The sequence below is a fragment of the Myxocyprinus asiaticus genome, chromosome 29, assembly GCF_019703515.2.
Source record: "Myxocyprinus asiaticus isolate MX2 ecotype Aquarium Trade chromosome 29, UBuf_Myxa_2, whole genome shotgun sequence".
Classification (NCBI taxonomy): domain Eukaryota; kingdom Metazoa; phylum Chordata; class Actinopteri; order Cypriniformes; family Catostomidae; genus Myxocyprinus; species Myxocyprinus asiaticus.
In genome coordinates this window covers 2,965,586-2,991,990 of record NC_059372.1, presented here as the reverse complement: position 1 = coordinate 2,991,990, position 26,405 = coordinate 2,965,586, and the positions used below count along the sequence as shown (strand labels likewise).

Genomic DNA, 26,405 nt, shown 5'->3' with positions numbered 1-26,405 from the left:
TGCGCGTCCCACCTTACACACACACACACACTCTCACACACACACCCTCATGTGTTATAGGATTATTTTGATTTCCATATCTAATCATATCACTGTTTAGTTTGTAGTTGTAAGTCGGAAGTTTATTGACTGCATTGTATTAATTATTAATTGATATTACTGCATAAATAAACTTTGTTATACTTCAAAGAGAAGTGTTTTGGTTTGTTTTGCATACACCTGTGTCATGCTGACGGGATGTCAGTGCTCGGATTCAAGCCTTCATTCATTGTTTTTTTCCCAAAAATCTATAATCTTCAGATGTCGATTTTCCTAAGAAAACAATCTAATATTGAGACTGTTATGCTATCTGGTTATTAGTCCCTGATTCCAGGGGGGTGCCCCGTCAATATTAATCCTTATTAATATTCTATTAATTTTTGATAATTGATAATTATCTTTGATGATTGTTGAATTTGAATGATCAATAAGCTAGTGTTAATTTTAATTAATGTTTCATCGATGTTAATGATTGGTGATTATCTTTGATAATTGTTGATTTAAAGGATTAAAAAAAGATAACGATTCAAATCAATGTTCTATTGATTTTAATAATTGATAATTATCTTTGATAATTATTAATTATTGCTAATAACCAAACCCGCTCCTAAACATAGCGCACTACATTTACTGGAGCCCCATATGAGGTTTTAATGAGTTAGATTCAATTAATTAATTTAAATATTAATTAATAATTAAAGAAATAATTATTAATTATTTCTGATAGTAACACTGATCTAAACAACCAGTAAAGCCCTACACATGGTTTCCTATGTGCACTTAGCTAGAAAAATATTACAATAACCAGAGGTTTAGACTTCACCCTATTTAGGCTTGGTCAATCAACTTCATGTTGTCCTAAAAAGGAAATTCCATATCGAGCCTGTACACTCTAAGTACACTTGAACTGATGGCAATTTGTTAGTCAGAGCTGTAAAGTCTCAGTCAGTATGCCCCATGCTCCACTCAGAACTGAGCTTTAGTCCGCTACTAACCTGGTCGTAGATTTGCGGAAACATGGACTTAACATAGTCTAATAATTTCAATTTTCAGTAAATCAGAATAACCTCAAATGTAACAATATATTTACCAGGTAAAATAATACATTCACCAATTCCAATTAGACAATAATAAGTCAAATTTAAACATTTATCAAAACATAAGAAAATAAGAATTGCATACCTGGTAGAGAAAAATGATACAGCAATTGTGCGGGAGGTCTGACTACAGATTCCCTGAGCTCCTTTGCCATCTCTCCTTAAGTACCAAATGATTCTATTGTTATTTCAGATTTGTTTGTTTGATGTTATTCAGGATTTGGTTTACAATTTAGGGGGTTGTAAATAGACCTATGAAACTTGTAATTGAGTAGGTTGTTTGATGTTTACAAAGAATATACATAATCTGCATACAGCATATGGTTCCTGTGAGAGACCTGGGAGGGGCATGCCCCTGATAGAATACAGTATTTTACTAAGTTCTTAAATCTTACTTGTGATTTGACCTTGCTGAAAGGGAATGAGACCATTTTACCAGTTGCACTGTGACCTCTTAGATGATATCAAACATGTATGATCAAAAAACCTTTTACATTACAGAACAGGATAAGTCATAACTTAGTTTTTGGTGACTCTAAAGTGACCTGAGGTGAGGTATGGAAGAGAGGGGGCAGATGTGAGTGAGATTTGCATTTTATGGTCCTTACTCAGTAGGGTGCATTGTCTCAGGTGGAGACGCTGACATTGGTTCTCACAGAGTTCTTTCACTTTTACCAGAAATGGCGCCTTTTGGGCGTAGACATCCTGGTGCCAGCCTTACAGTTTCCTCCGCTTGGCCCCTGGGGACAATTCCAGAAGAGTCCCTGTGGGGTCATTGTGTCTTAGTTTTTATCTCAGTCGCTCAAGTGCATGCAGTTGCAGCAGGCTAAGAGCTAGTGCTGTGTGAGTCGATGTCCGTAAGGATCTGATGAGGCATCTGAAGTAGCAACACTGGAACAGTGTGAATGTGAAGATGAGGGCACTGCCAATTGCACACTCCGAAATATCCAGTCCCACCATGTGTAGGCATACATTGCTGATCGTGTAGATGAACTGGAAAGGATTTGTGCAGTCTTTTTGGCCAGGTTTGTCTCTATCTGTGCCTGGGTGATGTGACATTCTGTCTGCAAGATGATTCTTTGTGCCAAGTCCATTGTGTCCACCACAGCTTGTGCACTGTGCTCATAGAACGTGTCATCCCACCAAGGGGAAATTTCTGTGTCCAGTGGTATCCTCACTAGGATGTTGATCTGACCCATAGAAAAGTCCACTGTTACCTCCAAGCAAAAGCAGTGATTGGCAGGACAGGTCAGCCCTCCATAAGTGAAGGAATTCATCTCACTGATGACACACCACTGAGTATGTGACACCTGGACTGCATCAGAATGGCCATGCAATGACTGAACATTTATGAGCTCAGTGTCATTGGGAGAAAAAGGTTGTAATGTGTTACAGGTGCAAATAACATAGTTATGTGTTTCATGATAACATGTGCAACTGGTAAACAAGGTCTCAGTACCCTTCAAGGTCATGTATCCAGTAAGGTGTTCCCATTTTACTATCTAATTTTTCACTACCACGCCAATCGGGTGTATATTAGTGGAATTTGGAAAAACTTGATCTGGATGGATTAAAGGAAAGGTGGCAAAGAATCCAAGGCAACCAGAACATTCATCACCAGTATACATCATTAAGCATATAATAATAATAATTATTATTATATGATTGTAGAATCACAGTTACAGGCTTATATAATAATCACAGTGCTAATTCAAAATTATCCAATGCATGTGATAGTAACACATTCAGCTTGAAACGGATGAACAATTTCAAGAGAAACATGATTACAGTTATTTCAAATTTACACACGTTGAAAAGTCTAGAATGCCCAAAGCATTTACAACCTTAACCTACATTTTTCTTGTAACACTTACAGCAGAAACAGTCAAGTGTTTTCAGAAATAAACTGCATTAGCCTATGTGTACATGCAGTATCACAAACAATGTCATGGAACCTTTGCCTCTAATGTAAAGACTCACTCTCAAAGTCTTGGGTTTTGATGCCATAAGATAAGACTTTTTTAAAAACATAACAAAGCCGAGGTGGTCCATGGAGCATCTGAAATTACACTTCAGAATCATGCATTTTTATACAGTTTCTGCTCCCCTTAACACTTTGATGGATAGCCTCTTCATCCAATGATCCCTAGTTTCATCTTTGCTTTCTCCCTTCCAGCTGGTCACCTTTGGCCCCAACTTGTTTCATCTCAATATTAGTACTTAGTAGCGCACATATATTGTTTGCCTGTTTTGGTAATCTTGGCATTTATCTGCACCAGACCTGCTCATTAATAGTGTGTTCACACTTGTAGTTCGGTTCTCTTGGTCCTCTTGGTCCGGACCAAAAAAGAAAATGATACATTTAGTTCTGGTTCGCTTAGCGTTCACACTGGCATTTTTAACACCGAACTTAACGATACAAAACCAAAGGCATCAGGAAAAATTCACAACCTGATTGGACAGCTTTTATGATGTATATTTTTTGATGGAACTTGACGATTATCCAAAACAATGCTGGCTGCTGGGCGAAATGCACTTGTTATATTTATATATGTACTGTATATATGGTGATATTTTTACCAGCTGAGAACAAACGAAGAGCAAATAAAATGTGTAAAGGAGTCAAAACAGCACCAGGAATTCCTCTGTTGCACACACAAATGAAGATATGCTGCATGGACGGCTGATGGCGGTTCCGACGCCTGTACCGAACTATAATGGGCAACATATCTCCTATGATGAGAAGAACCAGGTATGCTTGAGTATTAGGCAAACTACTTCCTGTTTTTGGTCCGTTTAGACTTCTTTGGTCCATGTTGCGTTCATATATCAATCGAACCGCACCAGAGTTCGTTTGGAAGCGGACCGAGATCCACTAATCAGGCGGTCTCGGTCCGCTTGTTTGGTGCGCACCAAGGTTCGGGTGACAGCATTTTTCTTTTATAGTGCTGGCTCGAGTAACAGTAGGGGAGTCATTACACTGATAAGTAAACGTCTACAATTCAAATGTCTCAAACAGAGTAAAGATAAATCAGGAAAAGTCATTATTGTTTTAGCTGAAATTCAGGGACAAAGTCTTATTTTGGCTAATATTTATGCACCTAATGTTGGTGATCATGGCTTTTTTATAGATCTTGAAGGGATGTTGCAAGCTGCTGGCACCCCTCATGATATAATATTGGGAGGAGACTTCAATCTTTTGATGGACTCAGTCCTTGGTCATAGTGAAGCAAAAGTGTGCAAGCTCCCTAGAGCAACATTGATGCTTCACAGAATGTGTAAAAAACTTGGTCTTACAGATTTTTGAACCCATCTGGTAGGGACTCTAAATTGTTTTCATCTGTCCATAAGATTTACTCTAGAATAGATTTTTATTTCATTTTCATCTCATTTCATCTGTTGTTGATTGCTCAATTGGAAACATATTAGTCTCAGATCACGCTCTGGTGTGTTTAGAGGCGTTGCCACATACGGAGAAAAATAAATCATATAGTTGGCGCTTTAATGTATCTCTTTTGCAAAATCCTGAATTCCAACAATCAAATCAAAATCAAATCACTTTATTGTCACACAGCCATATACACAAGTGCAATGGTGTGTGAAATTCTTGGGTGCAGTTCCAATCAACATAGCAGTCGTGACAGTGATGAGACATATACCAATTTACACTAACATCAAATTAACACAACACAATTTAAACATCTGTTATACACATAATTACACTCAACAATATACAAATAATAACATACACTGTACAGTATACAATACGCTGTTTTTGTTTTTGTTTTTTTTGTTTTTTACTATATAGATACACATTATTCAATAAAAATAAAAAATTAAAATATATATATATATATATATATATAGAATGTATAGTATTGTATTGTATTGACATTCAGGCTGTCGGTTGATAGTCAGTTGTTAAGAGAGACATAATATAATAATAATAATATAATTTATGACAGTCCGGTGTGAGATATAAGAGTAAGGGTAATAAAGTGAAGTGCAGACTGATGTATATTGATCATGAGAGATCAAGAGTTCAGAAGTCTGATTGCTTGGGGGAAGAAGCTATCATGGAGTCGGCTGGTACGGGTCCTGATGCTGCGATATCGCCTACCTGATGGTAGCAGTGAGAACAGCCCATTGCTCGGGTGGCTGGAGTCTCTGATGATCCTCCGAGCTTTTTTCACACACCGCCTTGTATATATTTCCTGGAGGGAGGGAAGCTCACCTCCGATGATGTGTTTGGCAGTTCGCACCACCCTTTGCAGTGCTTTGCAGTTGTGGGCGGTGCTATTGCCATACCAGGCGGAGATACAGCCAGTCAGGATGCTCTCCACAGTGCAGGTGTAGAACCGTGTGAGGATGTGGCGGTTCATTCCAAACTTCCTCAGCCGTCTCAGGAAGAAGAGGCGCTGATGAGCCTTCTTCACAATGACTTCAGTGTGGACGGACCATGTGAGTTCCTCAGTGATGTGGACACCCAGGAACTTGAAGCTGCTGACTCTCTCCATTGGTGCTCCATTGATAGTGATGGGACTGTGTTCTCTGTCTTTTCTTCTGAAGTCCACCACAAGCTCCTTTGTCTTACTGACGTTGAGGGAGAGGTTGTGCTCCTGAGACCAGTGTGTCAGAGTGTGCACCTCCTCTCTGTAGGCTGTTTCATCATTGTCAGTGATCAGACCTACCACCGTCGTATCATCAGCAAACTTAATGATGGCATTGGAGCTATGTGTTGCCACACAGTCATGTGTGTACAAGGAATACAGTAGTGGGCTGAGAACACAGCCCTGTGGGGCTCCAGTGTTGAGGATCAGTGATGAGGAGATGTTGCTGCCTATTCTAACCACCTGGCGTCTGCTTGACAGGAAGTCCAGGATCCAGCTGTACAGCGAGCTGTTTAAGCCCAGAGCCCGGAGTTTCTCATCTAGCTTGGAGGGCACTATGGTGTTGAATGCTGAGCTGTAGTCTACAAACAACATTCTCACATAAGTGTTCTTTTTTTCCAGGTGGGAGAGAGCAGTGTGTATTGTAGATGCAATGGCATCATCAGTGGAGCGGTTGTTGCGGTAAGCAAACTGCAGCGGGTCAAGATTGAGTGGCAAGACAGAGCAGATGTAATCTCTGATTAGTCTCTCAAAACATTTGCTGATGATGGGAGTCAGAGCAACAGGACGCCAGTCATTTAAACAAGTTATTTTTGATTGTTTTGGAACAGGCACAATGATGGATGTTTTAAAGCATGTGGGGACTACAGACAAAGAGAGGGAAAGGTTGAAAATGTCCGTAAAAACACCAGCCAGCTGGTTTGCGCACACTCTGATGACGCGGCCCGGAATGCCGTCTGGGCCCGCGGCTTTGCGGATATTCACCCGTCGGAAGGATCGGGTTACATCCGCTACAGAGACGGAGAGTGAACTAACCTCTGTAGCTTCAGCCGCGAGAGCTCTCTCCGCGAGGGCTTTGTTATTTCCCTCGAAGCGAGCATAAAAAGTATTTAGCTCATCCGGTAGAGAGGCAGCGGTGTTCATGGCGGAGTTTTTATTCCCTTTAAAGTCCGTGATGATGTTAATTCCCTGCCACATGCTTCTAGAGTTGGTGGTGTTAAACTGTCCTTCAATCTTGCTCCTGTACTGGCGTTTTGCTTTTTTGATAGTTTTTCAGAGGGCATAACTGGCTTGTTTATGCTCCTCCGCGTTCCCGGAATTAAAAGCGGAGGTCCGCACATTAAGTGCCGCGCGAACATCGCTATTGATCCACGGCTTCTGATTCGGATAGATTCGTACAGTTCTGGTCGGAATCACTTCCTCTACACACGTTCTGATGAAACACATTACGCTATCAGCGTAAAGCTCAATGTCGTCATCAGAGGCGGACCAGAACATCTCCCAGTCCGTGTGATCCAAACAGTCCTGTAGCGTAGAGTCTGATTGGTCCGACCAGCACTGGATCGTTCTGAGGGTGGGTGCTTCCTGTTTCAATTTCTGCCTGTAAGCGGGCAGAAGCAGAATGGAAGAGTGGTCCGATTTGCCAAATGGTGGGCGGGGGAGGGATTTGTAGCCATCCCGGAACGGAGAGTAGCAATGACCCAAAACCCGGTCCCCTCGTGTGTTGAAACTAATGTGCTGGTGATATTTTGGTGCGACTGATTTGAAACTGGCTTTATTAAAGTCCCCGGTCACAATGAACGCGGCCTCAGGGTGCGCGGTTTCTTGCTCACTTATACTCCCATACAGTTCCTTGAGTGAACGGTCTGTGACGGCTTGTGGGGGGATGTACACAGCAGTGATAATGACCGCTGTGAATTCCCTCGGTAGCAAGAATGGTCGACACAGAAGCATAAGAAATTCCAGATCAGGAGAACAGAAAGACTTGATGGAATGTACGTTCCTCTGATCACACCAGGATTTGTTGATAATAAAACATACACCACCTCCTCTAGTTTTACCTGAGAGGTCTTTCGCTCTGTCCGCTCGGTGCACGGAGAACCCCGCGGGTTCAATGGCTGAGTCTGGAATCTCCGCAGACATCCAAGTTTCTGTTAGGCAGATAATGCAGCAGTCCCTCATCTCTCGTTGGAAAGAGATCCGCGCTTTCAGCTCGCAGAGCTTGTTATCCAGAGACTGAACATTTGCCAGTAGAATAGTGGGTAGCGGGGGTCGATTTGCGCGGCGTCTTACTCTGATGAGAATGCCGGCTCTGTTTCCCCTTTTCCTCCTGCGTTTCCGTGGCCGTGCTGCCCAGACAAAGGGCTCTGCCTGCGTGTTTGTAAACAGCGGGTCGGCATTGAGGAATGTGAAGTCCGGTTTTCGGTGTGAGATCGCTGAACCAATGTCCAAAAGTGTTTGTCTGTCATAGACAATAAGGCAGACAACATCCAAGACAAAAAACATAAGAATTGTAAACAAAACAAACAAAACATTGCTATGTTGTGTCGGAGCTCGCAACGCAGCAGCCATACTCGGCGCCATCTTGAGTTCTTACTCAAATGCTAAAGGCTGAAATCAATGTCTATATGGAGACCAACTGGTCCTCAGTATCCTCTGTGGCCATGGCTTGGGAGGCATTTAAGGTGGTTCTTAGGGGCCGGATCATACATAATGCCTCATTCACCAAAAAATCCAAAGCACAAGAACTCGTGGAATTGGAAGGGAATATTAAAAGTGCCAAGACAGAGCTGAAGCACCGAATGTCGTCTAATGGCCTCAGAGAATTGACCCAACTGAAATACAGATATAATACTATTTTGTCGCAGAAGGTGGAGTTTTGGCTATTCAGGGCAAGACAGTCATACTTTGAGTTGGGGAACAAAGCAGGGAAGCTACTGGCTAGATATATAAAACAGAGAGAGTCTTTTTCTGACATTCCCTCAGTGAAATCTGCTAGTGGTGAAATATATCAATGGCCATTGATATTAATAATGCTTTTAAAGAAATTGGGTCCTAGCCAGTGTTATGATCGGTAGACAGATCATTTTGAGGGGATGGAAGTCGGCTGGTGCACCCTCATTTTGGGAGTGGTGCACGGAGATGGGTAGAGTGGCGGCATTTGAGGAGATGTCAGATAGAAGGCTAGGCAACCTGGACATGTTAATATGAAGTGGGGCAGCTATCTGATCTTTTTTGAAGGCTCTCGGAGAGGGGAAGTGGAGAGGGATTCATAGTTTAAATGTGTGTGATTATATATATATATATATTGTTTTTTGTGTGTGTGTAATTTGGCTTTGACCACAGGGTTTGAAATTGTTGGGGTCAGGGTGGGGTTGGGTGGGGTTTAGGGGAATAATGGGGTTTAAATTTGATTCTGTGCATATATGTTTTTCTTTTCTGTTTCATTTGTTAGAATCAATAAAAAGCGTTAATCAGAAAAAAGATGTCTATCAATGCAAGCAAGTGTCACTTGATTACATATCCTTTGAATTAAACTAAAACAAGCTCCATACATTATATTTACAGACCTCCAAAATACTTATTGCTGAGGATTTCAACATTCATATAGATAATCCAGAACACAACACTGCAAAAGAACTCACACTCCCAATCATGGATACACTCAGGATCTGCTCATTAGTAAGGGTCTAAACATTTCATCCACTGCTATTAAGGACGTAGCACTATCTGAACAATTCTGTATTTTATTTGATATATTGATTTCTCCTGCAACTGAAGATAGATCTATCTCTAACTAAAACAGGCACATAAATGAGAATACTAGTGTGCAATTTATAAAAGTTATATGTATGACACCAAGTATATCCGCAGGATATACAACTGTGTTGAACATCAACTGTGTTGATGTTCTCCTTGATAACTTTAACTCTAAAGTTAAAAATGCTATTGATGGCATTGCTCCTATAAAGGTCAGGAAGATTACTGGCAGGCTTAAAGCACATTGGAGAAACACAGCAGCAGTGCAACATAAACAACACCTGCACTCTTTTTGCTACTGTTATTGCCGGTGGGCAACCCAGTTTATGCCAGTTTAAACTTTAGTTTTAACAGAAAAAATCAAAGCAATATCTAAATCAGCCTACTCTCATCTCCAAAAATATTTTGAGAATTAGATGTCTTGTATCCAGTCAAGACTTAGAGAAACTTGTTCATGCATTTATCACCAGTAGTCTCGACTACTGCAATGGACTTCTCACCGGCCTTCCCCAAAAAACCATTAGACAGTTGCAGCTCATTCAGAATGCTGCTGCCAGGATTCTAACCCAGCCCAAAAATCTGATTTACTCCAGTCCTTAGGTCTTTACACTGGCTTCCATTAACATTAAGGATTGATTTTAAGGTACTATTACTAGCGAATAAATCCCTCAATGGCCTAGGACCAAAATACATTGCAGATATGCTTGTTGAATATAAACCTAACAGACCTCTCAGATCATTAGGATCAAGTCAGGATCAACATGGTGAGACAACGTTTAGCTATTATGTCATCCGCAGATGGACCAGCTTACAGAAGAGGTCAGATGTGCTCCAACATTAGCCATATTCAAATCCATACTGAAAACATCTAAAGCTAAAATCTGTGTAGATGTTAATTAACTGACTGAGAACTGTGCTGCATTTACTGATTGCACTGCATCATTTTATTTCTGTATTACTTTAATTTTTTAATTTATTTTAATCATTTTTATTCTCATTTGTTGTTCTTAACTGGTTTTAAAATTGATTTTTATGTAGCTTGTATTTTCTTTATGTAAAGCACTTTTAATTACCAAGGTGTATGAAATGTGCTATATAATTCAACTTTCCTTTCCTTGCCAAGGCAATTAATGGGATCCAACCCAAACTGGAGAGGACAGCGATTGACAGCTGTCTCTTGTCAGTTTTGCCACAAAAACAATAAAAACAGATTGGTTAAGTAACAGTATTTACCTTTTATTTGAAGTAGTTCGGCAAAAATGTATGCATCTGTGGTTATTTGGTAGCTTTAATCATCTAAAATATCTGCTAGCAATATGCAAACTGTTAATAATAAAAGTGTAATAACCAGTATTGCCACTGAACCTTTCATTCAGGGCAGTCTCTAGGCATAGGGGAACTAGGCATTCGCCTAGGGCAGCACCATAGGTCAGGGGGAGGCACAGGCGAAAATATCAAGGTGTACACTGGTGGCCAAATGTTTGGAATAATGTACAGATTTTGCTGTTTTCAGAAGGAAATTGTTACTTTAATTCACCAAAGTGACATTCAACTGATCACAAATTATAGTCAGGACATTACTGCTGTTTCTGTTGCTGACACACACTGCACGAATATTTGTAACCTGCTAGCCTGCTTAGGATTGCTTATTCTTATGCTCATACGTTCATCATTTTATCCTTTTTCCGCTTTTCTACTGTTTCATTTGTGTGTATTTAACCTGTTGCTGCTGGTGCCTAGCTTGAGTCTGTTTTTGTAGCCTGCTAGCTTTTTTAGCATCGCTTATCTATCTGTTTTCAGCTTTTAATCCTTAACATCTGCCATTTTTCAGCGTGCATCGGGTTTTCTCCCGCATTATTCTCTTATTGCAATTCAACTGCGTGCATTCTCCGCATGAATCCGCTTTCTATTTTTATCATGATTAAACTGCGCGCATTTTACAGCGTGCACCCGTTTTTCTAGTAAACTATTTCTATTTTGAGATGAGTCCATGAAATTATCACTTTAGAGGCATACAGTTTCTGCACAATGATGTTTGTCTCTACAATTTAACTGAATAATTTGTCAGGAAATGCTGAGAAGTATAAGAGTATAATAAATGAAAAATCTTATTGTTAAATGATGATAAACATTAGGATATAAAAGGATATAAAAAATAAGAGTCATGAGAATTTAAAAGGATGCAGTGATTTTACTGAGCAATTATTTCAAAACACAAGAAAAAAGATTTATTTGAATTTCCATTGTGCCTCATTACTACTTTACTTTGTTTAAAATTTGTAATTACTTTTCTGTTTGTTTAAAAAGGTGATTTGTGTTGCTTCATCAGATAGAATGAAAGTTCCTTCTGAGACAGAGTAAGAAAAGGGAGAACGTAATCATAAGAGAGTTAAATGACTTTAAAAAAGAAAAAAAAGAGGGGATTATATTAGTAATACAATTACAGGACTACAAGATAGGTGTTGTATAATTATCACTATTTTCACTGTTGAATTATAATTTAAACTATTATGAGATTCTAAAATGAAAAAGAAGGAATAGCTGTAATGAGAATAGAAACAGTGTTAAGGAGTGGAATGTCCCTCTCCGAATTCCTTCCCAGCCCTCTCTCTCACTCTCAGTATAAGTTTTTGAAGTGTGCTAAAGGCACATCTCTAACTTGTTTTATTTTCTTTTGATTTTATTTTCTTTTTATATGGAAAATGATGTAATTTGATAATAATGTTAGATACTGTGATATGAAGGAGAGGTTCAAACAGCTTTCCTCATCATGATTAATGATATTATATATTCAGAGGGCAATTTGAAGTTAAGTGTTTATATTAAAGACAAGAGATTCAGTTGAAAGTTAATCTGAAAGAATAATTGTAGGTTCAAAAACTATGTAGAGACTATTGTTGAATTAAGGTGATGTTTTTAAATTAAGCTTCCTAGCAGTTTGACAGAGGCTACCCTTTATTTTGTTTTATTCTGATATTAGTCCCTGCCATGATACAAGGTCTTTTGTGATGTTTGCTAAAGGAGCAGAAATACAATCTGAATGGAAATTAATGATCTGTAAATAAGTTCAATTTTAGCATTGTTATTTTACTTTTAATTTGGACAGTTTTAATAGATTGTTAAATTTTGAATAATGCTTTTTGAATTTGACCATGTTATGAACAGTCTCCATATTTGTTTTTTTGGACTCAAGATGGCGCCGCGTTGCGAGCTCCGACACAACATAGTAGTGTTTTGTTTGTTTTGTTCACAATTCTTATGTTTTTTGTCTTGGATGTCGTCTGCCTTATTGTCTACGACAGACAAACACTTTTGGACATTGGTTCAGCAATTTCACACCATAAACCGGACTTCAAATTCCTCAATGCCGACCCGCTGTTTACAAACACACAAGCGGAGCCCTTTGTCTGGGCAGTCCGGACGCGGAAACGCAAAAGGAAAAGGGGAAACAGAGCCGCCGTTCTCATCAGAGTAAGATGGCGCGCAAATCGATCCCCGCTACCTACTATTCTACTGGCAAATGTTCAGTCTCTGGATAACAAGCTCTGCGAACTGAAAGCGTGCATCTCTTTCCAACGAGAGACAAGGGACTGCTGCATTATCTGCCTTACGGAAACTTGGATGTCTGCGGAGATTCCAGACTCAGCCATTGAACCCGCGGGGTTCTCCGTGCACCGAGCAGACAGAGCAAAAGACTTCTCAGGTAAAAGCAGAGGTGGTGGTGTATGTTTTATGATCAACAAATCCTGGTGTGATCAGAGGAATGTTCATTCTATCAAGTCTTTCTGCTCTCCTGATCTGGAATTTCTCATGCTTCTGTGGAGTGGTGGTGGTGTAGTGGACTAAAGCACTGAATTGGTAAGCGGAAGGTTGTTGGTTGAATCACCACAGCCACCACCATTGTGTCCTTGAGCAAGGCACTTAACTCCAGGGGGATTGTCCCTGTAATCAGGGCACTGCAAGTTGCTGTGGATAAAAATGTAATGCGTAAATGTTCTGTGTCAACCATTCTGGCTATCGAGGGAATTCACAGTGGTCATTATCACTGCTGTGTACATCCCACCACAAGCTGACACAGACCGGGCATCACACAAGAAACTGTATGGGATTATAAGTGAGCAGGAAACCGTGCACCCTGAGGCTGTGTTCATTGTGACCGGGGACTTTAATAATGCCAGTTTCAAATCAGTAGCACTAAAATACCACCAGCACATTAGTTTCAACACACGAGGGGACTGGATTTTGGACCATTGCTACTCTCCCTTCTGGGATGGCTACAAAACCCTCCCCCACCCACCATTTGGCAAATCACCACTCTTCCATTCTGCTTCTGCCCGCTTACAGGCAGAAACTGAAACAGGAAGCACCCACCCTCAGAACAATCCAGTTCTGGTCAGACCAATCAGACTCTACGCTACAGGACCGTCGATCACACGGACTGGGAGATCTTCCGGTTTGCCTCTGATGACGACATCAAGCTTTACGCTGATAGCGTAATGTGTTTCATCAAAAAGTGCGTGGAGGACGTGGTTCTGACCAGAACAATACGGACCTATCCGAACCAGAAACCATGGATAAATAGCGATGTTCGCGTGGCACTTAATGTGCGGACCTCCGCTTTTAATTCTGGGAACGCGGAGGAGCATAAACAAGCCAGTTATGCCCTCCGAACAGCAAAATGCCAGTACAGGAGCAAGATTGAAGGACAGTTTAACACCACCAACTCTAGAAGCATGTGGCAGGGAATTAACATCATCACAGACTTTAAAGGGAATAAAAACTCCGCCATGAACACCGCTGCCTCTCTCCCGGATGAGCTAAATACTTTTTATGCTCGTTTTGAGGGAAATAACACTGCCCTCGTGGAGAGAGCTCTCGCGGCCGAAGCTACAGAGGTTAGTTCACTCTCCGTATCTGTAGCGGATGTAACCCAATCCTTCCGACGGGTGAATATCCGCAAAGCCGCAGGCCCAGACGCCATTCTGGACAACGTCATCAGAGTGTGCGCGAACCAGCTGGCTGGTATTTTTACGGATATTTTCAACCTTTCCCTCTCTTTGTCTGTAGTCCCCACATGCTTTAAAACATCCACCATTGTGCCTGTTCCAAAGCAATCAAAAATAACTTGCTTAAATGACTGGCATCCTGTTGCTCTGACCCCCATCATCAGCAAATGCTTTGAGAGACTAATCAGAGATTACATCTGCTCTGTGCTGCCTCTCTCTCCCACCTGGAAAAAAAGAACACATATGTGAGAATGCTGTTTGTAGACTATAGCTCAGCATTCAACACCATAGTGCCCTCCAAGCTTGATGTGAAACTCCAGGCTCTGGGCTTAAACAGCTCGCTGTGCAGCTGGATCCTGGACTTCCTGTCAAGCAGATGCCAGGTGGTTAGAATAGGCAGCAACATCTCCTCATCACTGACCCTCAACACTGGAGCCCCACAGGGCTGTGTTCTCAGCCCACTCTTGTATTCCTTGTACACACATGACTGTGTGGCAACACGTAGCTCCAATGCCATCATTAAGTTTGCTGATGACATGACGGTGGTAGGTCTGATCACTGACAATGATGAAACAGCCTACAGAGAGGAGGTGCACACTCTGACACACTGGTGTCAGGAGCACAACCTCTCCCTCAACATCAGTAAGACAAATGATCTTGTGGTGGACTTCAGAAGAAAATACAGAGAACACAGTCCCATCACCATCAATGGAGCACCAGTGGAGAGAGTCAGCAGCTTCAAGTTCCTCAGTGTCCACATCACTGAGGAACTCACATGGTCCATCTACACTGAAGTCGTTGTGAAGAAGGCTCATCAGCGCCTCTTCTTCCTGAGACGGCTGAGGAAGTTTGGAATGAACCGCCACATCCTCACACGGCTCTACACCTGCACTGTAGAGAGCATCCTGACTGGCTGCATCTCCGCCTGGTACGGAAATAGTACCGCCCACAACCGCAAAGCACTGCAAAGGGTGGTGCGAACTGCCAGACACATCATCGGAGGTGAGCTTCCCTCCCTCCAGGAAATATATACAAGGCGGTGTGTGAAAAAAGCTCGGAGGATCATCAGAGACTCCAGCCACCCGAGCCATGGGCTGTTCTCACTGCTACCATCAGGCAGGCAGTATCGCAGCATCCGACTGCACCAGCCGACTCTATGACAGCTTCTTCCCCCAAGCAATCAGACTTTTGAACTCTTGATCTCCCACGATCAAAATACATCAGCACTGCACTTTATTACTCTTACTCTTATATCTCACACCGGACTGTCATAAATTATATTATTATTATATTATATTCTCTCTTAACAACTTACCATCAACCTGAATGTCAATACAGTACAATACAACCTACTGTACATTCTATATATACTTCTATATATACTTATTTATATATTTTTTATTTTTATTGAATAATGTGTATCTATATTGTGCGTTTTGTATACTGTACAGTGTATGTTATTATTTGTATATTGTTGTGTGTAATTATGTGTATATCAGACGATTAAATTGTGCTGTGTTAATTTAATGTTGTTGTAAATTGGTATATGTCTCATCACTATCACGACTGCTATGTTGATTGGAACTGCACCCAAGAATTTCACACACAATTGCACTTGTGTATATGGCTGTGTGACAATAAAGTGATTTGATTTGATTTGATATTTAAGCAGTTGTAGATGGTTCCATTGGCTGTGACTGTTCTCAGGTGATACTCCCTGAAACAAAAGAAAATATCTGTTTACTGATACCAAATTGTTAAGGATTGGCTAATAGCACTGAGCAGTATCGAGACCAGTGGCATGAGGTGATGACCCAATGACGGGTAAGACTCTCCAATGGCAAGAAGGGGGGGCAACCTAAGGCAGGGCATCACCACCTTTATTAGCCTGCCCAAGAATGGGTGAGATGGGTTTAAGGAAGTGGATGGATGCTTTTAGGTCGGAAGCATCAAACGGAAGGTCTAGAAAAAACCTGCCCGAAAATTGTGAGTTCCACTCAACCCGGCTGCATTTTAATAACCACTTAATTAAATCAACTTATCACAGTGTTAAAATACCAAGCATTCTGCCACTGTGCCATCAGGGGATCATACCCTTTGTAGAAGATTATTTATAGATTGGTTTTAAGGGTAAAGTTTTGAGAACCGTTGCACGAGAAGGCCGACAAGACACGATTCCTTGCTGCCCCCATTTCCCAGGTGGGCCTATTCGGTGACACCGTCGAGGACTTTGCCCAGCAGTTTTCGATGGTAGAGCAGTAGATGGATGCTAGCCGGCATACCCTGCCCCGGCGCGGCTCAAGATCCCGCATCCCGTCTACTCATCACCAAGGGCGTCCCCCTGCGGTGACTGCACTGGCTCCGCCGCAGCCTGCCCCTTCGGCCCGGCCCCGGCGTGGAGCCCACCGCAGGAAGCAGACGCCACCCGTCTCGCGGCCGCCCAGAACCCGTGAAAGGCTTCAAAGAGCCTTTCTCATAGCAGCCTTGAGACGGCGACCCAGGGACAACAAAACCCACTGCTCTGGAGCTGGTAAGCAGATCTCCGTCTTTTTGTTACCTTTTGCATTTAATTGCGCTGCATGCCCAAGTGGCTGCAGTACTCAAGAGCTCAGCAAGAGTGGTTCCCTTGTTTCCTGGGTCACATATCCGGTGTGCACGGCCGTCATCACGACCACCGTCCACCACTCTATTAGGCAGGTTTGGCGCTCCAGCGGCGGTCTCCCGCCCCTGAGCGCCCAGCTGTGGCACAAATCCGCCCCCGAGGTGACAGTCTCCATGGGTCACGAGGACAGGCCTCTTCCTCCCTGTCCCAGGCTGTTCCGGGGGTGGTCACAAGGAGCCAGGTAAGTGCTTCGATGTCCTTAGACTCAGCACGGCCACGATGTGGTGTGGCACCTCGAGGTCTGCCCTGCTGCGAGGCCCCACCTGCCGGTACATCCGATGACGTTGTCCCTTTGGTCCCCCTTGCGAGGGACTTGGACGCATGGCTGGCGCTTTCCAATCCGTCGCGAGGGCTGGTCCGGACCGTCCGACTCGGCTGCGCGATTCACTTCACCGGGCGTCCACCCAGGTTCAGCGATGTCCACTTCACCTTGGTGAAAGACGAAAACGCTGCTACCTTGCGCGGAGATCGCTACCCTCCTACGGAAGGGCGCGATAGAACCTGTCTCTCCAGCCGAGATGAAGAAGGGGTTTTTCAGCCCCTACTTCATCGTACCGAAAAAAGGTGGTGGGTTGAGGCCAATCTTGGACCTGTGAGTTCTGAACTAGGCTTTACACAGACTCCCGTTCAAGATGCTGACGCAAAAACGCATTCTGGCGCGCGTCCAGCATCAAGATTGGTTTGCAGTGGTAGACCCGAAGAATGCATACTTCCACGTCTCGATCCTTCCTTGACACAGACCCTTCTTGCGGTTTGCAACCGAGAGTCAGGCGTATCAGTACAAAGTCCTCCCTTTTGGCCTATCCCTGTCTCCTCACGTCTTTACGAAGGTCGCAGAGGCTGCCCTTGCCCCATTAAAGGAGGTGGGCATTCGCGCTCTCAACTATCTCGACGACTGGCTAATCCTAGCTCATTCTCGAGACATGTTGTGCGCACACAGGAACCTGGTGCTCTCACACCTCAGCCGACTAGGGCTTTGAGTCAACTAGGAAAAGAGCAATCTCTTTTCTCGGTTTGGAGTTGGACTCAGTCTCCTTGATGGCGCACCTTACGAACAAGCTCACCCAGTCGGTGCTGGCCTGTTTGAAGGCGTTCAAACAGAAAACAGCGGTTCCATTGAAACTTTTTCAGAGGCTCCTGGGGCATATAGCATCCTCGGCGGTGGCCACCCCACTCGGGTTGATGCATATGAGGCCGCTTCAGCACTGGCTCCAGACTCGAGTCCCGAGATGGGCATGGCACCACGGGACATGTCACGTGGTCATCATGCCGGTCTGTCACTGTCTTTTCAGCCTTGGACTGACCTCTCGTTTCTACGGGCAGGTATTCCTCTAGAACTGGTCCCCAAACACGTTGTGGTCATGACAGATGCCTCAAATGGGCATGGGGCACTGTTTGCAATGGGCACGCAGCCGCCGGCCTCTGGACTGGTCCACGACTGCATTGGCACATCAACTGCCTCGAGTTGTTGGCAATTCTGCTCGCCCTGCGGAGGCTTCGACCATTGATCCAGGGCAAGCACGTGTTAGTTCAGACAGACAACACGACAACGGTAGCATATGTCAACCGCCAAGGTGGTTTGCGCTCTCGTTGTATGTCACAAGTCGCCCGCCGTCTCCTCCTCTGGAGTCAGCAGCACTTCAAGTCGTTGCAAGTCACTCACATCCTGGGCAACCTCAACACTACAGCTGACACACTGTCATGACAGGTTACCCTCAGGGGAGAGTGGAGACTCAACCCTCAGGTGGTCCAGCTGATTTGGAGTCAATTTGACAGGCACAGGTGCACCTGTTCATCTCCCAAGAATCCTCCCCACTGCCCGCTCTGGTACGCCCTGACCGGGGCCCCCCTTGGCATAGATGCACTGGCACACAGCTGGCCCCCTGGCATGCGCAAATATGCATTTCCCCCAGTAAGCCTGCTTGCACAGCCCCTGTGCAAGGTCAGGGAGGACGAGGAGCAGGTCGTCCTGGTAGCACCCTACTGGCCCGCCCAGACGTGGTGCTCGGACCTCACGCTCCTCGCGACAGCTCCCCCCGGCGAATTCTCCTGAGGAAGGACCTTCTTTCTCAGGGACGGGGCACCATCTGGCACCCACGCCCAGACCTCTGGAATCTCCATGTCTGGCCCCTGGACAGGACGTGGAAAACCTAAGCAGTCTACCATCTGCAGTGGTAGACACAATCACTCAGGCTAGGGCCCCCTCTACGAGGCACCTGTATGCCTTAAAGTGGCGTCTGTTCGCTAAGTGGTGTTCTTCCCGTCGGGAAGACCCCCAGAGGTGCGCAGTCAGATCAGTGCTTTCCTTCCTGCAAGAGAGGTTGGAAGGGAGGCTGTCCCCTTCCACCTTGAAGGTGTACATTGCCGCCACAGCAGCACACCACGACGCAGTCGACGGTAAGTCCTTAGGGAAGCACGACCTGATCATCAGGTTCCTAAGAGGTGCCAGGAGGCTGAATCCCTCCAGACCGTGCCTCGTTCCCTCATTGGACCTCTGTAGTTCTTCAGGGTCTACAGAGAGCCCCTTTGAGCCTTTGCAGTCAGCCGAGCTTAAGGCACTCTCCTTGAAGACTGCCCTCCTGAGTGTGCTCACTTCCATCAAGAGGGTAGGTGACCCGCAAGCGTTCTCTGTCAGCGAAACGTGCCTGGAGTTCGGTCCAGGTTACTTTCACATGATCCTGAGACCCTGACCGGGCTATGTGCCCAAGGTTCCCACCACCCCTTTAGGGACCAGGTGGTGAACCTGCAAGTGCTGCCCCAGGAGGAGGCAGACCAGCCCTGTTGTCGCTGTGTCCGGTGCGAGCTTTACGCATCTATTTGGATCGCACGCAGAGCTTTAGAATCTCTGAGCAGCTCTTTGTCTGCTTTGGTGCACAGCGGAAAGGAAGCGCTGTCTCCAAGCAGAGGATCGCCCACTGGCTCATTGATGCCATAACTATGACATATGTCGCCTAGGACATGCCGCCCCCGGTAGGGCTACCAGCCCATTCTACCAGGGGTGTAGCGGCTCCCTGGGCCCTGGCCAGGGGTGCCTCTTTAACAGACATTTGCAGAGCAGCAGGCTGGGCAACACCCAACACCTGTGCAAGGTTCTACAACCTCCAGGTGGAACCGGTTTCATCCCAGGTAGTGGCACGCAACACAAGCGGATAAGCCCAGGATAGCTGGCCGGGTGTATCGCTTGCACATAGCGCCTTCCACCTCCCTTAGAGCTGAAGACGTGCGCCATTAATTCCCAGTAGTGTTCACAAACTTTGTTCCCTGGTTGACTTCCTCCGAGCCCTGTGGCTGTCGAGTTTTCGGAGAGACTCGCTGCCGGCCCAGTACACGCGCTAAGAGCTCTGTTCTGGGGTAGGTGCTCCGCGTGTGGCGGTTCCCTGTAAGGCTAACTCCATGCGATAGATATATCTTCCACTAGTTAATTTCTCTGCTGGCAAACTGCGTCTTCCTTGGGCAGAGCCCCTCTGCCCCAGTCTCCATGTTTGTAGTAACTCCTCCCCCATTGGGCAGGATCTACCTTGAAGGCTCTCCACATGGCTGAAAAGACCGTGTGACATATTCTTCCACTTAAATATCCCCCCCTCTCTTTGGGTGAGGTGTGGTCTCCGCGGTGTCTTCCCCTTGGGAGGGACACCCCCCGACTAGACCTGGTGGCCCAGTCGGATAATCCCCCTTCTTTTTTAGGGAGTGGAAAAAGAGAAGGGGAAAAGAGGCCACGACTGGGTTAAGCCTGTCTCTATCTTTGGGTAGTCAACTTGTCCCCAAAAAGGGCCGTTCGACACTCATAACTATGTTGGGGGAGGTTACGTGTCAACCTGGTGTGCTGGCTATGAGGCACACAGCAGTCTGCCCACCACACACTGCCAGTTCACGTAACACAGTTCAGCCAGTTGTGGCGTTTCGTATAGGGACCCCTAGTGTCACTACATTGACACAACGTCGAGTGAGTGATAGATAGGGAACGTCATGGTTACTGGTGTAACCTCCGTTCCCTGATGGAGGGAACGAGACGTTGTGTCCCTCCTGCCACAACGCTGAACTACCCGCTGAAATGGCCGGACCTTATATCGGCTTCTCAGCATAACACCTGAATGAGTGGTTGCATACCAGCTCCTTTTATACCCATATGTCCGGTGGAGTGGCATGCAAATACCACTCGCCAATTTTCATTGGCCTTTTATCAAAGACCAGAGGTGTCTCGGGCTCCCAAGAGTGACTCCTAGTGTCACTGCATTGACACAATGTCTCGTTCCCTCCATCAGGGAACGGAGGTTACACCAGTAACCATTACGTTTTTCCCACGCACATTTTTAATTTCAGGGGATGTTTTTGTCTTTACAGTGGTATTTTTTGCCCTGAGCCCCTCTTAATTTCTGACCCTGATTACAGGTACTGTTACTACAATAACACTGTGGGAACTTGGTATTTGTAAGGAAAAGACAGAAAAATTCTGTAAGCTTCTTACACAGTTTGATGGTCATATCAAGTGATTGTAAGTAGGTAATAATATGTAAGCTTGGTAATAATATGTGGAGCGGGACGTGGTCATGTGTCTGTCACTGGGGAGAGAGGAAGCGGTAAGGGCCATCACCTGGTGATTAATGATGCATAACACCTGTGTCTCAATACAGTGACGACAGAGATGGGCTTGAAAAGGCTGCAGAGAATGCCGGAGAGAGTCAGCGACACAGAAACCCGAAGCTGTGAAGCTGAAGTGTATATTTATTGTGAAGCTAAAGCGTATGTTTGTTGCGAAGCTAAAGTGTATACGTCGATTGTGAAGCTGAAAAGCCAAAACTCTGATTGTGAAGCTGAAAACACTGAATAAAAAGCTGACTTACCTGGACTGCCACCCCGCTACCTGCTTCCTTCTTGCTGGAAAGTCTACATAATAATTGCTGTAACTATAGTATTTTGGCAGAAACTATGATTACCATGGTAAATGGTCCCACTTTAATGAATAACAGTTTCTACAGAATCCATTGGATCAATCAGTGTCACGCTGACCATTGACTTGTCGGCAAAAACTGGTGTAAAGAACATTGCAGAAATAACCACTGAGCGAATCTATTAACGAATCTGAATGAATCTTTCTGGTGAACAAATTCAAATACATTTTGAATCCCATTTGAATCCGACCCCAAAAAAATCTAATAAAAATTATTAAGCTACTGGTCACTCCTAACAAACATTTAAAAAAAAACGTCAATGCTATCTATTTACTTGTGTATGCTTTAGCAAGGTGCCATCACTGTTGTTCTTACCTCCCTTAAGGGATTTTCCAAAATTTTCCAAAATACCCATTGATTGAAGGACATTCCAAATCTCAACGAGTCTACGCTCATTCGCTGTTACTAAGGTTAGGTTTTGGGTTAGATTTAGGTTTAGGGGTAGGTGTAGGTGTAGGGTTTCAGTAGGACTCTAAATAAACATGGTGTGAACATTCAATGCAGCTCTAACAAGACTTTAGGTAACTAGGAGGTTACCTTCTAGACACAACCGGTGTGAGATGGTTGAAGCCGTCTCGCACCATCACTGTGTTAGTTTGGGACTTAGTGCTTGTGTTAAAAGTACTCAGGCCCTGCTTTCGAGCCACTGGATTCAGTGAGTTTACGCATACTCTCATCAGAGTATAGGTAAGCGGAGTGGAGTGGAGTGGAAACGGAGCAAGGAGCGGAGCAGCACAATTTTGCCTGTAGCAAAGAGCAGGCTTTTTGAAAATCAGAGCATCATGGTTTTCACTCGCTCCTAGAGCACTCCAATTAATGCTTCATCATGAGCACAACACCTGTTTACAGCCCATAATGCAACAAGAATTCACCATGTGCTAAGCAGTGTTGCACACTATTGATTTCAAAGATGGAATTTCTGATATTATCAGAATGTTAAAAAAATACAAACTGCCAGTACCGAATAGTGGCAGACGGTTATTGGACCTTCCACACGAGAATTACTTTCACTTTCACTCTCTGTATTCTGTGTTCACGCTTGCTCCCTATTATTGAGTTATGCATGCCTTCAGCTACATGCTTGTGTCTCGGCTCCTTATTCCTACATCAACTGGTGTATATTGAAAATTAATAACGGCAAAGGAGAACGCGAGTGGGGATGTGATTGCTTATTATGATCAGAGCATGTGACACTCCGCTCAATAACCCGCTCCATGCATGTGCGCTCCACTAAACCGGATGCTCCGCTCAAGTACTGCTCACGCTCACAGGTAAAAAAGCATTCGCTCAAATCCCAGTCCGACATTACATTTCTCTGTAGTATACTTGGTTCCAAGCACGTACACAGGGTGGTGACTACAGTGGCCCAAGCAACTGCCCCTTTGCCCACATGGGCTGAGGTGCCCCTCTGGGTGAAATATAGACTATAGGCCAACATTTATTAAATGATCAAATGATTAGTAATGTACACATCTGAAATTATGTGATTGTATTGTTGTAAATAGCAGCAATATTCCCAGACAGTAGTGGTATGTGGCTGAACTCGGTGGCTCAGTTGCTCAGACTATGAGCCCAGTCAAGGGGCTGTTCAAACAGACAGAACAAAACAGCCTGTAAACGAACGTGAGGATCTCGAGACAGACACATTTCCAAGTTGAACTCCTTTCCTGACAAATTGTTTAAAAAACTCATTGCTTAATCTGAGAAACGCTTATTAAGAGAGCAAGACGTACTGTACCTCCACCAACTGTAAGGGGCTGTTCACACCGAATGCTTTTGCAACCATCCATTTGTTTTTCTATGTGTAATGGGATCTACTTTGGGATACTACAAATCCCATCAGCCCTAGCGTTAAGGAAGTAGTAAAACGTGTTACGTCTTCGCTTCTTATATAATTTTTATGAATGGTGTTGTTGGATGTGTTCATGACACAACAAATCCCATCAGCATTAACATTATAAAAGGAAGTGGCGAGATTTGGTTGCTCTCGCTCATTATATCTTTCCTCCACTATTGTTTGAATGGATGCCGTGGCAGATTTAATTGACAGCGGCAACGGATAAGCGGTTATATGCTGAAGATTTGTGGAATGCTGTTGAAAGTTGAATGAAGTATACATTGTATCAAAGAGTGCCATTAGGAAAACCGTTACACGTGAATGCTGGCCGAGTGTCCTTAAGAGTTGAGCATGTCATATACTGCCTCAAGGAGGTAGTAGCTTTTATTATTTGATGAATTTGTTTAAATGGCTATGTTTTAATGATGTTATTTTCTATTGGTTTTTTAGTATTGTTGCTGGATTGTTGCCTGAGTGATGCAGTGGCAATGAAGGATATTAGAGGTACTGTGTTTTTGTATGATGGGTTTTTAAAGGGAAAAGTTTTAATGTTTAATGATTTTAATGTTTTTTATATGAGTGTGTTTTTATTGATTGATCTAGTGTTGTTATTTTGTATTGTATTTATGTTATGTTATTGTACGTTTTGGTTCGTAATGGACTGTGTTTTCCCTTACAGGGATGCACAGTAAAATGTAGAGTTCTTATTAAAATGATTCTTATTAAAATGTATTATGTGTTTTTTTGTTTTTTTGTATGATGCTGGGCTGGAATGAGTGGAGGAGTAATTAGGCCAGGAAAGCTTGAATTAAGTGGTTGTTTTAGAGTGTAAATTGGACTCTTATGGTGCATTGCCCCTTGGTGATTTCATTGTGTATTTGTTTTCTTTTCTTTTTAGCTGACGGTAGCTGCTGGGTGCCTTCACGGTGTGGATGGTGGTGAAGAGGTGGCTGGGATTGTGTGGTGGTTTGGTTACTTTATTGTTTTCTTTATAGGATGAAGTGAGCTTGCTGTGAGCTGGTTGCTGTGGGAGCACTTCCTTTTCTTTTTCTTTTTTTATGCATTCTCTGTCTTCACTATACAGCAAGGGTCAGCAACCTATGGCACGTGTGCCAGCATTGGCACGCGGAGGGGTAATTACTGGCACGCCAGCAACAGCGAGAGAGGATTAGACTGTTTCATTTATATAAATTTGCACCTGCATTCCAATCTGCATCTTGATGTAATCCAACACTGTGTGCTGAGATGTTGCGAAGAGGCACTGCTTCCGGATATTGTGTTGCATAGTCCACTAGGATCAATACAAAGCAATGTCCACATGCTTACCACTCTAATGGCCCGACGAGGTCCATTCCAATTCTTTCAAAGGGGACCTCGATCAACGGAAGGGGGCACAATGGCGCTTTTGGGGTGGCCGGTGAGTTAACCAGCTGACATTCGCGGCATGGCGCATACCACCTGCAGACATCGGCGCCAATGCCCAGCCAATAGAAATGAGCTATTAGATGGTTCAGTGTTTTCCTTTCTCCTAAGTGACCCGCCATGGGATTATAATGAGCCGCCTGGAATACCACTTCCCGACGGCTCCATGGTATCAAAAACTGGGTTGTATCTTCTTTTGTCTGAGCGTCCTGTGTCACTCTATACAACCGCTCATTTACAATTGCAAAAAAGGGATATGAAAGGGCGATGTCCAGCTGGAGTCATTGACCATCGAGGACTCTCACTTGGTCGAAGGCGTGTTTTAAGGGTTTCGTCTCATGACTGCTCCAAAGGGAAATCTCCCTCAGGGAATTCTCTGAGAAGGGGAGGGGCTACAGCCTCTCCCCCCCCCTCGTCATTATGACGTGGAGCTGTCGAGGATGGCCCCGGCTCCGCCTCCCCTGCCAGAGTATTGCACATTTCACATCTCCATATTTTAGTGCAGGACCCATCCGCACAAATTCCCTTCAATAAATTTCTAAAATCAGGCCGATCCGTCCCCAAAATTAGCAGATGGGTGAGGCGGGAACTAACCGCGGAACTAACCGCGGGAACTAATTTTTCCCCCGGAATTTAATCGTAAGAGTCACCACAGAATACTTGTGAATATCCCCGTGCACACACTTCACCCTCACCATTTTAGCTGTGCCCAAAGCCTCGGGTTGAACCAAGCGTTGGTGGATAATGGCTTGATTATAACCGGTGTCCACCAATGCTTGGTGAGTACCCCCCTTGACACTTACCGGTATCCGGTACGCTCCGGCCTGGTCGGAGGCAGCCTGCGGGATGTCGGAGACCCGTACCACTGTCCCCAGCTCCATCAGAGGGCACTAATCCTGGAGGTGGCCTGGGTCTCTGCACCTCCAGCATGCTGGTCCAGGCGCTATGCCCGCACATGCGTTGGCGGGCGCCCCCACCTGAGAAGGAAAGCGGCAGGGCATCGGGGCAGAGGAAGGTGTCGCCTCCCACACCCGGGGAGCTAGTCTCGGTGGCGGAAGTCCTCCTCACCTGTGTGGGGCAGGAACGGGCCCTGGGAAGAGAGCAGAATGAGAGGAGAGAGGGGAGGGGTATGAGACAGGGGAAAACACAGGGGGAGGGGAGCGAGAGTGGGAGGGCTCTTCCGCCCTCGGGATCGCTGCCATGTGGTCCTCCGCAAGCCGGACGGCTTCCTCCAGCGACGCTG

At 44.5% G+C, this 26,405-nt stretch overlaps 1 protein-coding gene across 2 annotated transcripts in view; it reads right to left on the bottom strand.

Moving 5' to 3' along the window:
* The window catches only part of LOC127419864 (zinc finger protein 271-like), a 263,395-nt gene that overhangs the window by 137,292 nt on the left and 99,698 nt on the right, over positions 1-26,405 (bottom strand). The window lies entirely within an intron of this gene.